Raw genomic sequence first — 11,057 nt, 5'->3', positions numbered from 1 at the left:
AAGAAAGGGCGTTGTTTTCTCAGTGCTGCAGCTGATTGACAGCTAAATGGACAGTATTTTTAGAGCAGGTTTCGCATTGTTTGAGAGAACATTGCCCTTGTTTTAAAATGGGAACCCTGCTAAAAACAATGATATTACATGTGATGTGAAATATGTAGAGTTTACCCTTATGTCATGTTGTTTATTCTTTTCAGGTTCCATAAATTCATTATATATAGAGAGAGAGTGTTTTGTTTCAGTATTTTAGTTTCAAGCATGTTTTACTCCCTATTCAAGTGTCTCATGAAGAATGTCAGGCCAGGAAACTGTTAAGATGTGGCCCTTAAAGAGAGCACCGCTGCTTCTGATGGAATGTTTTTTGTTCCCTGACGTCAGTGTATGAATGAACAAAATGAACAGTACTATATTGAAAATAAATGCTTGTGTTACAGTGTAAGTCAGAAGAAAAAACAACCTTGTTTTGTAAACTAAAATATATCATGTGCCTAAATGTGAATGAGAGAGAGGAATATATTTCCTGAACCTTGGTATATACATTGTAGATATTGTATAGCGCACAAATAAAGATGCTTATATTGCAAATTTAAACACCAAATTTTGTTAGCAGCTATATGATTAACTGTTCCACAGGAAAGACACCAAAAGGTGAAAAGGATATGAGTAGTTGTCTCGTTGCCCTTGAAATGAGACATTCTCTCCTTCTGTCCCTTTCATTTCCCCTTTTTTCTGCTGACTCCTCAAACATGTGAAAAAGAGCCACATTCATAAAATCTTTGGAAAGAGGCATCGAAAAAAAAAGAGGCATGTTTGCTCCATATTTGTTGTTGAGCACAAAACTGTCCTTACATTGGCTATAGGGCTAAAATAAGGCAAAGGTCTAGATAGCTCCCTTATCTAAACAAACTCTTATATAGGGGTTTGCGGATTGGTCCATCTCTAACTAAACTGTCAATCAATAGTCAGATCACCAATGGTGTGTTGAGCAGATGAGTAGACGACACCAGTCCTGAGATATATCATGACATTCTATTAGCATTCAAATAAACAGGCTCTTGTAAACAAAGCAAGTTTAATCCACACCAGACGTGTCTTCAAACACTAAAGCTAAACATCTTCTAAACCCCTGCTTATGGCAGTCTTTATGTGGACTAATATGAAGCTTAGTTACCATAGAGATGGGTCCACAACAGGACTGAATGCCCAGAGCTTGTTTTACTGTTTGACTTTTCAAATAATGCCAGACATATGAAGGTGTTTTTCTCTGGATAGTATGTCTGAAAAAAGATTTGGAAAGGAAGTGTGGATGTATAAATGGAAAATTCTTTGTAGGAAAGTTTGGGGTGTAGATCTTCCGGCTTGAAGTGCCTCAACTCCTCGAAGGCCACTGCAAGCCATTCATCCAAGGCTCCGAGTTCAGTGGTCGAATGACGTTACCTCATATTTTACAGGAACCCCTTCAATGGGTTGGGGTTTGCCAAATAAAGGCTACATTCACTGGCTCTGAGGCTCTTGCATTTATGAGAGGAAGAATCCAGTTAATCGTATGTGTGTTGAACAGTCCAACACTGGCGTGTCTTTGTTGCTGAACTGTACACCAAATGTTTGGGTGGCTAAGAATTAAGCAAAACATCAGAGACATTTCCTGAATACAGAGGATTCCCATTTCTGCTTTATCCTAATGGATCCATTCATTTCTTATCACTGAACCCAAGTTAGCTCTTTGCAGATATACTATACTAAGTTTCTCTGCAAACAGATAAGATAAAAACATATATATGCAGCACATTTGATAGAAACACAGAAAAATATAAATGTTTGCTGCATATTGTCACAATTGCTACAGACAAGGAATGTGGAGACAAGGAAAATGTTAATCACAGTCTTTAATATCCAAGGAAAGTGGTAATACAGAGCAGGCAGCAGCAAGGAACATAGGACTGACTACACTTTAAATACAGGACTAAACTAGTTCATTAACGAGACACATCTGAACCAAATGAGGCAATCTCACATGGGAGAAACTGGGTCACGGTGAGCTCTTGGGGAGAAAAAAGCACAGACACTCCATGGGTGTATATCTGTGTTAATATATCATGTTATATTATGTGACCATCAAAGAATCGTGAATATTATATATATTGAATATATGTATATACACACACACACACACACGCACACGTACACACACACACACACACACACACACACACACACACACACACACACACACTTCAGTGTAAAACACTTAAGTAAACACTTTAGTTTAGGGACCAATTCTCACTGTTAACTAGTTGCTCATTAGTATGCATATTAGGTGGTCACACTTTATTTTAAGGTCCAATTCTCACTATTAACAAACCATTAAATACAAATTTTGCCTCAATTAACTCCTAATTGCCTGCTTATTAATAATATTAATATTAATTTAGGTATACAAAATATGATCATGTAGAATATGTGCTTTAATAGTAAGAATAAACAGCCAATATGTTAAGAAATAGGCATGTTATAAAGCAACCAATTAATAGTGAGAATTGCTAAAGTCATAAACATCTGGGAAGACATGAGGATGAGCATTTTCATTTTCGGGTGAACTAACCCTTTGAAGAGCAAGATGTGATGCATAGGCCAAAAACATATTCCAGACAGAATATAAGAATGTGCTGAATTAATGAGGAGAGTCAAAATTAAAACATACAACATTTTTAAAAGACCTTTTAAAATATTTTTTTTTCTTCAGAAATTTAAGTAAAAGTACAAGTAGTCAGATTAAATTATACTTGAAAAGTACAAAGTACAAATCCCCCAAAATAATACTTAAATACAGTAATCAAGTAAAATTACTCAAGTTTTACACCCCTGGTCAGTAGGTTAATAAAATGAAAGAAAACAAAAAATAACATCACAATAAAAATAATAATAAAAAAGTAACAAGAGTTAAGATTTCTTACAGTGCAGAAACATTACAGAAGCTAGATCAGAAGTAAAAGTAGAGTATTTTTGAAAAATACATAAATAAATAAAATGTGTTTACAGGAAAGGCCTTTGCGGTCAAGGCCTTTGGAATCAGACAAAAATAAGTCCTCCTCACATTGAAGCTATTGGAGCTGCAATACAGTATGTTCTTCTCGCTGAGTATTTTGCTTTTCTCAGAATGCTGATTCTTAGATTCCAAGAGCCGGTGAGACACAGGCATGAGCCAAGTTTACACTGTCAGAGTGTGTGTGGGAGGGCGGCAGCTCATAATGAAGAGAGCTTTACATCTAAACACTCAAATCTGACAGTAAACTGCAGTTCAAATCCGAACAATTCATGAAACAATCCCAAGACTGGCAAACAAAGTCATGAATCTTTTCTATTTCGACTTCTGGCATGAAAATGGTAAATTAAGGGACAATAAATAAACTGAAAATCATCAAGAGCCATTTTGGTTTTCTTTCTCCATAGTTTTTCCTCCACTTTTGACGTGAGTGATGCAAGCAAGAACAGACGATCATCCGTAAACGGACAACAGATGTTTTTTTTCCCAACAATGCTCATGATTTTTACAATGAAAGCCTGGAGTGTATTAAATCCCATTCACTGCAGGAAGAAAAAAGGAAGAATAACAGAGAGAGCATTCCCGGAATTTAGCAGTTACCTTTGCCAAAATTCAGCTTTCTTACTCATCTCTCAAAGGAGATGTTGTAAAAGATGCCCAGAAGTGTTTTCAAATTACTTTTTTGGTACAAGAGAACAGAAAACATTTTCCCAGTAAATCCTGAGTTGTTTTAAACACACATTTCTGGCATTGCATCATGTGCATGTGAGTGTGTCAGTTTGCTTGTGTTTGTTGACCATAGTCTTTCTAAAAAGTCACCTCTCAAGTGGACACTGAACAAACACACAGCTCGTGCCAAACTGGTGAGGAATGCCTCAGTGGGTTAGAGACTTTACATCACAATTTTCCTTCACAAACACAAGCAGAGCAGCACTTTCCAGCCCAATAGAGGCTCCCCACCCTCACAAGAGTTTTTGAGTGTTCTTGAAGTCACTTAGAGTTTTCATTTCCCTGCCAGAAGAGGAAGCTAGTGGTCTTTGAAGTGAGAGGCCAGGCGGACTGAGAATCCTGATCCGAGCTCCAGCAGTCTTACACAGCGAGCACAAAGGACTTAATAGAAGCATTTATATGTTTTTGTGGATAAGAGTGTTCAAATCTAGTGGAGACAATGCTGCCCAAACATGACCAAAGTACCTTTTTACACCAACTAGTGGCTGTATAAGTGAATTAGGTATAGGGAAGTATGGCTTGCTGCCCAAGGTACAACAGAGGCTGCCTTGTCGAATGCTGAATAAAATGTACAACAGTGTGCCGTCCAGTAAAACATTTCTGTGCTTGATGGAGAGAAAAAAAATAATAAAAAAAATCCCACAGATGGAACTTATTAGTGTGCTAGGAGAAGACTAAAGGCAAGAGAATTGTGGAACTAGGGCACAGATCCACAGAGAGATATTAAAAAACCTAGGGATGTTAACACAGGCTGAGGTGAGGCTGTAATGGTAGTTGGACAAGTGTACATGCACTGCAAAAGATGATTTCATCATGGTGATGAAATATGTATATTGCTTAGTTTAAATACATCTATAGTTAGATGACTTATCTGAACAACATTGAAACAATGAACTGAAATAAACACTGTAAAATATATTTTAAGGCAAAATATAAATTACAGGTACCCTACTTAGGCTTTCAAATTTAACTTTTCTTATTTAAATACCCATATTTAATACCCATATGCTTTGTGATTTTAGGATGGAAGCTGGTTTGCAGCTTTTTATTTATATTTATTTATTTATTTATTACAATTTATGGGCATATCAGAAACATGTCAATCATGTTTTTTTAAATAAAATTTTAAGTCCATATGGATGGCTTTACAGACAGAAGTGATTAAGAACAACAGTATGCAACAATACATTTGGGTTGTTTCTCACCCACTGAAGTTACGCTCCATGTTTCAAAGCGTAAATTTTTTGAGTTAAGATAGTTCACCCAAAAATTAACATTAGTCATTATTTATTCATCCTCACGTCATCCCAAACTTGTATGACTGTCTTTTTTCGGTGGAACATAAAAGAAGATATTATGTTGGTAATGTTTCGGTTCCCATTGACTTCCATTTTATGGGCAAAATACAATGGAAATCAAAGGGAACCAAAACTGTTAGGTTACCAACATTATTCTCAATAACTTTTTTGATGTTCCTACTTTTCTTCTAAAGTAATAGAGGTTTGCAACAACGTAAACAATTGCAGAATTTAAATTTTTGTCTAAACTATTCCTTTAAGTGCATTAGCTTCATTTTATTTTTACATTTCAAATATTTTTGTGGACAGAAACGTGTACCATTTTTTATTGGACAAACGCTGGAAGATATGCTGTTTGCTTACACATAATTTTTTTTCTTGATATACATCATCTTTTTGTCAGTGGGTCTTGATGTTAGATCAGTTCTGATATGGTGATCAGTCAATCATAGATATACTGTAGGCCTACCTCAATATTTTTCTCAAATGGTTGCATCCACAGATGGTGACAGAGAAGCTGGAATTATGTAGTGCACCTTTAAGACAGCAATAAGGGTTTTTGAAGTTTAGTAATTCTTTGGGAAAAGGGATAAAACATCTCTTGTGAAGGTACTCCCATAAATTGAAAATATAAGCGAGACAGAGTGTCTTCTTGTGTAAGGTGTTTGAGAAATGTGGCCAATGATTTGTAGTGTTTGCTCTGTAGCATCATTGAGAACATCTTGAGCACCAACATTAGCATCTGATTTGGCAAAGATAGAAGAGCCACCCAGAGAGCTGTTGAGATCTTTGAGACACGTTTACCTTCTTTTACAACTACAAGGCCTGCAGCATAATTCAGAACCACATTTATTACAGCTATAGTGAATAATTATTAAGCATTAGATACTTCAATCTCAGAATGTAAGCAGAATAATGTATAGTCAGCCGGTCATTATTGCAAAAATAAACCCTGATAGGTTTGTTTTGCGATAATGATCAGTTGACTGTATATTATCATATATATTACATTATCAAGCTTCTCAAATAATTACATAAATAGTCGTGCAGTGCTGATTCAAATCGAAATGATTTGATTATATGAGACGAGACTGCAGAGTGAACTTTTGCACTCTTGCAAAAATTTTACTAGTCCATAATGGATACACTGTAATCCATATATTTATTTTTCATTTCATTGAAGAAATGGGAGAAATGCTTTCATGGGAATGATGAAGAACAAATGCTGCATTTGACTCTGTCATTAAGTGGCTTACTGCCCTGGAACACTCTTCAGCTATTCAGAGTCTGTCTGTGTTGTTTGTGGTTAGACTTAGAGTGAGATTAAATGGTGCACTGACAATACTAGGACTCTTCTAACACCATAAGTGGCCTGTAAGGTGCATTCGGAGCAGAAACCTTCATCAAAACCCCCACTTATGTAGTGCTACTGCACTGTTTTCAGAAGGATTATACTCAGCTTGGCAAACGCAGCACTAAAACATAGTGTGAGAAGAAAGTGCATTACTTTTTCTTTTCTTGGTGGTCACAATAATTACAGTTTTGAAGAGTCCAAGTGGGATTTATGACACTCTTTTTCTTCATGCTTTCTCTATGTTTATGACACTCCTTTTCTCCATGCCTTGTATATAATTTTGTCTTGAAGTATTATGAAGTATGGTATGACGGAAGCTAGTCATTTTATCCTTTTCTTTTTTTTTTTTGGAAATTGTATGGTCACTTTTGGGAAACAAGGATGTATGTCTCTAAAACATGAAATCCCATGCACATGAGTTCCTGAAAGCTACTGACCACTGATGAAATGGAACATCTTTTTGTCAGATCAGCTCTTTCCCCTTTCATTCCTTTATCCAGAAAAGGAAAAATATGCATTTTGTAGTGACTCAGTTAAACTGAGTTAGAATGTACAACCTTTTCTTCAGGATGCACCTGTTATGGTTTCCTGGCATAACTCAGGTGTAGTTTATTGCTTTGATTAAACCACAGAACTTAAGAACTGCATGACCTTACAACACAGGATACTGCCTCTAAATCTCCTGCTTCAGACGTATGCCTTTACAGTTAGAGCAGATGCTGCATTTACATATCAGACATTGTAATCCAAGTTAAACGCTGTTGCTTTGACTGCACTGAGAATAAACCATTGGTCCTAGTTTCTCAACTAGCAGATTTTGATTGGCATTCCTCTTTGAGAATTGACTTGAAATTACGTATAGATAGATGGTTACAGAAGTCTAAAAATAACTGTGCCTTCATCTCACACAATTGCAAATTTATTTCTCCTAATTGCACAATTATTTCAAAATTTGACTTTGTCCCACAATGTTACTTTGTATCTCTCACATTGACTTGACATTGTGACTTTTCTTTTGAAACATTTGAAATATCTTATGTTAACCAAGGCAGCATTTATATGTTAAAAATAAACAATGTCTGTTTTCTATTTATATTATACAATTTTATTTACTAACATATATTTATTTATTTATTCAATGGCAAAGCTTTTTTTTTTTTAACAGGCATAACTCCAGTCTTTGGTGTCACTTGATAATTCAGAAATTATTCAGATATACTGATTTGTTGCTCAAGAAACATTTCTTAATATTTTTAATGTTGTGCTGCTTAATTTTTTTGTAAACATTGAAAACTTGTTTCAGGGTTCTTTGACAAATAAAAATGTCAAATTAACAGCATTTATCTGAAAAATTAAGCTTTTTATAACATTATCAATGTCTTTATTGTCACTTTTGACCAATTTATGGTTTACTTGCTGGACATTTTTCATTTTTTTTCATTTTATATATATTGATTATATATAAATTTTCATTTTTTCATTTTTTTCATTATATATATATATATATATATATATATATATATATATATATATATATATATATATATATATATATATAATGTTTCACCATTTTTTTATGAGTAATCAGTTATAGTCTGAGCAATAGAGGACAAGACTAGAAAGACCACAAGTGCTGAGTAAGAATGTGCTAATATGGGTGGTCCTCCACAAACCCACTCAAACAACACACACACACACACACACACACACACACACACACACTCAGAGTCTCCCCACTGACCTCCATTCCACAGACTGAATTCACGCAGGTCTGACAGCAGTAACTGTGAACACGTGAGCTTCAAGCAGCTGAAGGGGGGCCAGCTGGCCAAAGTGAAACCACATGGATCCTCAGACCTACAGAGAGACATCTGGGAACTATTAAGGCTTGTCAAAAACAGTGAAGGTGTTTGACAAACAGAAAATTATTCAATCAAATGCATTCTCTGCAAATACATTATTACAGTTTTTTTCGATTGCTAAACGACAGTGGGCACAACTGGAGTCACATGTGCAAAACGTACTCGGTTACTAACGTAACCTCGCTTCGCGCCCTTCATGCCACTTCCCACCGAAACGGGTGTGGCCCAACCCTATAAAAGGAGCTCGAAAAGGCTGACTCACCTGATTTATTTCATCGCCGAAGCGAACCAGAGTGAATCGTACGCACGGCAGACAACGCAGTACTCGTTCTCTCGTACTGCGTCTTAGCTAAGATGCTACGGGAACCCCATGTAAAACGCCGTGCGCGCAGGGATCACACACCAATAAACCTGAAGCAACGCCCAGGATTTACAGTGCACAGTCACCCGAGGGACTCACAGAGAGTCCAGGACAGGAGGGGGGGGGGGGCCCTCCGTCCCCCGTCCCATATCTACAACCCGAATTCCGGAAAAGTTGGGACGTGTTTTAAATTGTAATAAAATGAAAACTAAAGGAATTTCAAATCACATGAGCCAATATTTTATTCACAATAGAACATTGTCATGTGGATGCAGGAGGATGAACCCAAATGCAGACAGAATGCTCTCACACGATTTATTGGAGACAAAAAACAGAAAAACAAAACCCACGAGGGGGCAAACAAGGGCTAGACAGACGAAAGATGATGAAACTAGACTAACACTTTACAAACTAGACTATGACTGAAACAGGATCAAACAACTAGACAAGACTCTCTACAGACTTACTTACGGACAGTTCTCACATTGATTAACATTTGACAACAGTTGGCAACATTTGACAATGAACCGACCAAGGACAGAAAAACACAAGGGGTTTATAAAGGAAGGCTAATAATGAACACAACAGGTGGAACAGGTAAATCAATGATGACAAAACTAGGGTAACAAGGTGGGCGGGGCAAGGAAACGAGACAACACAATCACATGGCCCAAAGACAAGGCCATGTGCTTGTACACAAAACACGGGCCTGTCATGATCCTGCCTCAAGACTAGAGAAAAATCAGGACATGAAGGCAGAATCATGACAGAACCCCTCCCTTAAGGAGCGGCTTCCAGGCGTAAACATAGATAACGTAGCAAATGTTTAAACTGAGAAATTTTACACTTTTATCCACTTAAAGGAGCATTTCACCCGTGGGAACATTGATCTTCATTGAAAGTGGGTCATATATGTAGTCGAAATCTATTAAAATTTTCGAATTTGGTGCCTTTTTGACCGAGTTATTACAGAAAGTAACTTTAGGGCTCATTTGTATGGAAAACCACAACTCCCACAATGCAACACATTTGCACAGCTCCACAAGCCACTCCCACTCCCAAGACATTGAGGACACAGTTAGCGATAATAAAAACACTTACTTTACAGTTAGACGTCCATTTGTCCCTGCAGGCTTCGGCTGGCGTTTCCAGTTTACCTTCGGAATTCTGAAAGATGTCTCCAGGACGCCTCTGTCCATATGCGGGGCGAAACTAGGATGGTTCACAACGCAAACATCTGTGTCCTTGTCTGCCTCGGACATTTCTTAGAGGAGAAATTGGCATCTTTGAAATTCTTGGCAGCAGACGGGCTCTGTGTCCGTAGGCGCACAACGAGAGCACAGGCACCACCAGTCCGCGCCAGCTCGAGCACGCCCGGGCTCCTCGGACGCGACAGGCAGGTCTCCGGCCTCGGCTGCAGCCGCCGCCTCCTGTTCCTCCTCTGCGCTATATTGTGGCTCGTATAGATAGCCACGAACATCTGTTTCGAGCAACAGACTTTGAAAATCCTCTTCTTCCATATCATGAGTTGTTCCTCCAGCCATTCTCGTAAATCTGACTCCATAAGCGCTTGTTAGCTTAGCTACATAGCTTCCAAACAAGATGGCGGATTTTCATTTTCGTTTCTGTAAGTTTAGTCCCACCCACTGATCTGTAATAGGCCTGTAGGGTGAGTGGGTCCCACCCCCTGGAATAATAATAAGCTAGTGTCTGTAGTCTATACACTTTTCAATGAATTTTGACTTCCTGCTTATTATGACGCAAAATAACGATTTTTACGTCATAATAAGCAGGAAGTAAAACACTTAAATCCTTATTTCTCCCATCTCAGGGAAAAATAAAGGAAAAATCCATGATCATTATAATATATGACTGGGTTTCTAACAATACAAAGCTAAATGCAAATGGGTGAAGTGTTCCTTTAATTAGCTTATTTAAAATTTAATGCCTGCTACAGGTCTCAAAAAAGTTGGCACGGGGGCAACAAATGGCTAAAAAAGCAAGCCGTTTTGAAAAGATTCAGCTGGGAGAACATCTAGTGATTAATTAAGTTAATTGATAGCTATAAAAGCTTTGTCTTAGAGAAGCAGAGTCTCTCAGAAGTAAAGATGGGCAGAGGCTCTCCAATCTGTGAAAGACTGCGTAAAAAAATTGTGGAAAACTTTAAAAACAATGTTCCTCAATGTCAAATTCCAAAGGCTTTGCAAATCTCATCATCTACAGTGCATAACATCATCAAAAGATTCAGAGAAACTGGAGAAATCTGTGTGCGTAAGGGACACGGCCGGAGACCTTTATTGGATGCCCATGGTCTTCGGGCTCTCAGACGACACTGCATCACTCATCGGCATGATTGTGTCAATGACATTACTAAATGGGCCCAGGAATACTTTCAGAAACCACTGTCGGTAAA

Source organism: Carassius carassius, chromosome 5 (assembly GCF_963082965.1).
Source record: "Carassius carassius chromosome 5, fCarCar2.1, whole genome shotgun sequence".
NCBI classification, from domain to species: Eukaryota; Metazoa; Chordata; class Actinopteri; order Cypriniformes; family Cyprinidae; genus Carassius; species Carassius carassius.
This window is presented reverse-complemented; position numbering follows the sequence as displayed.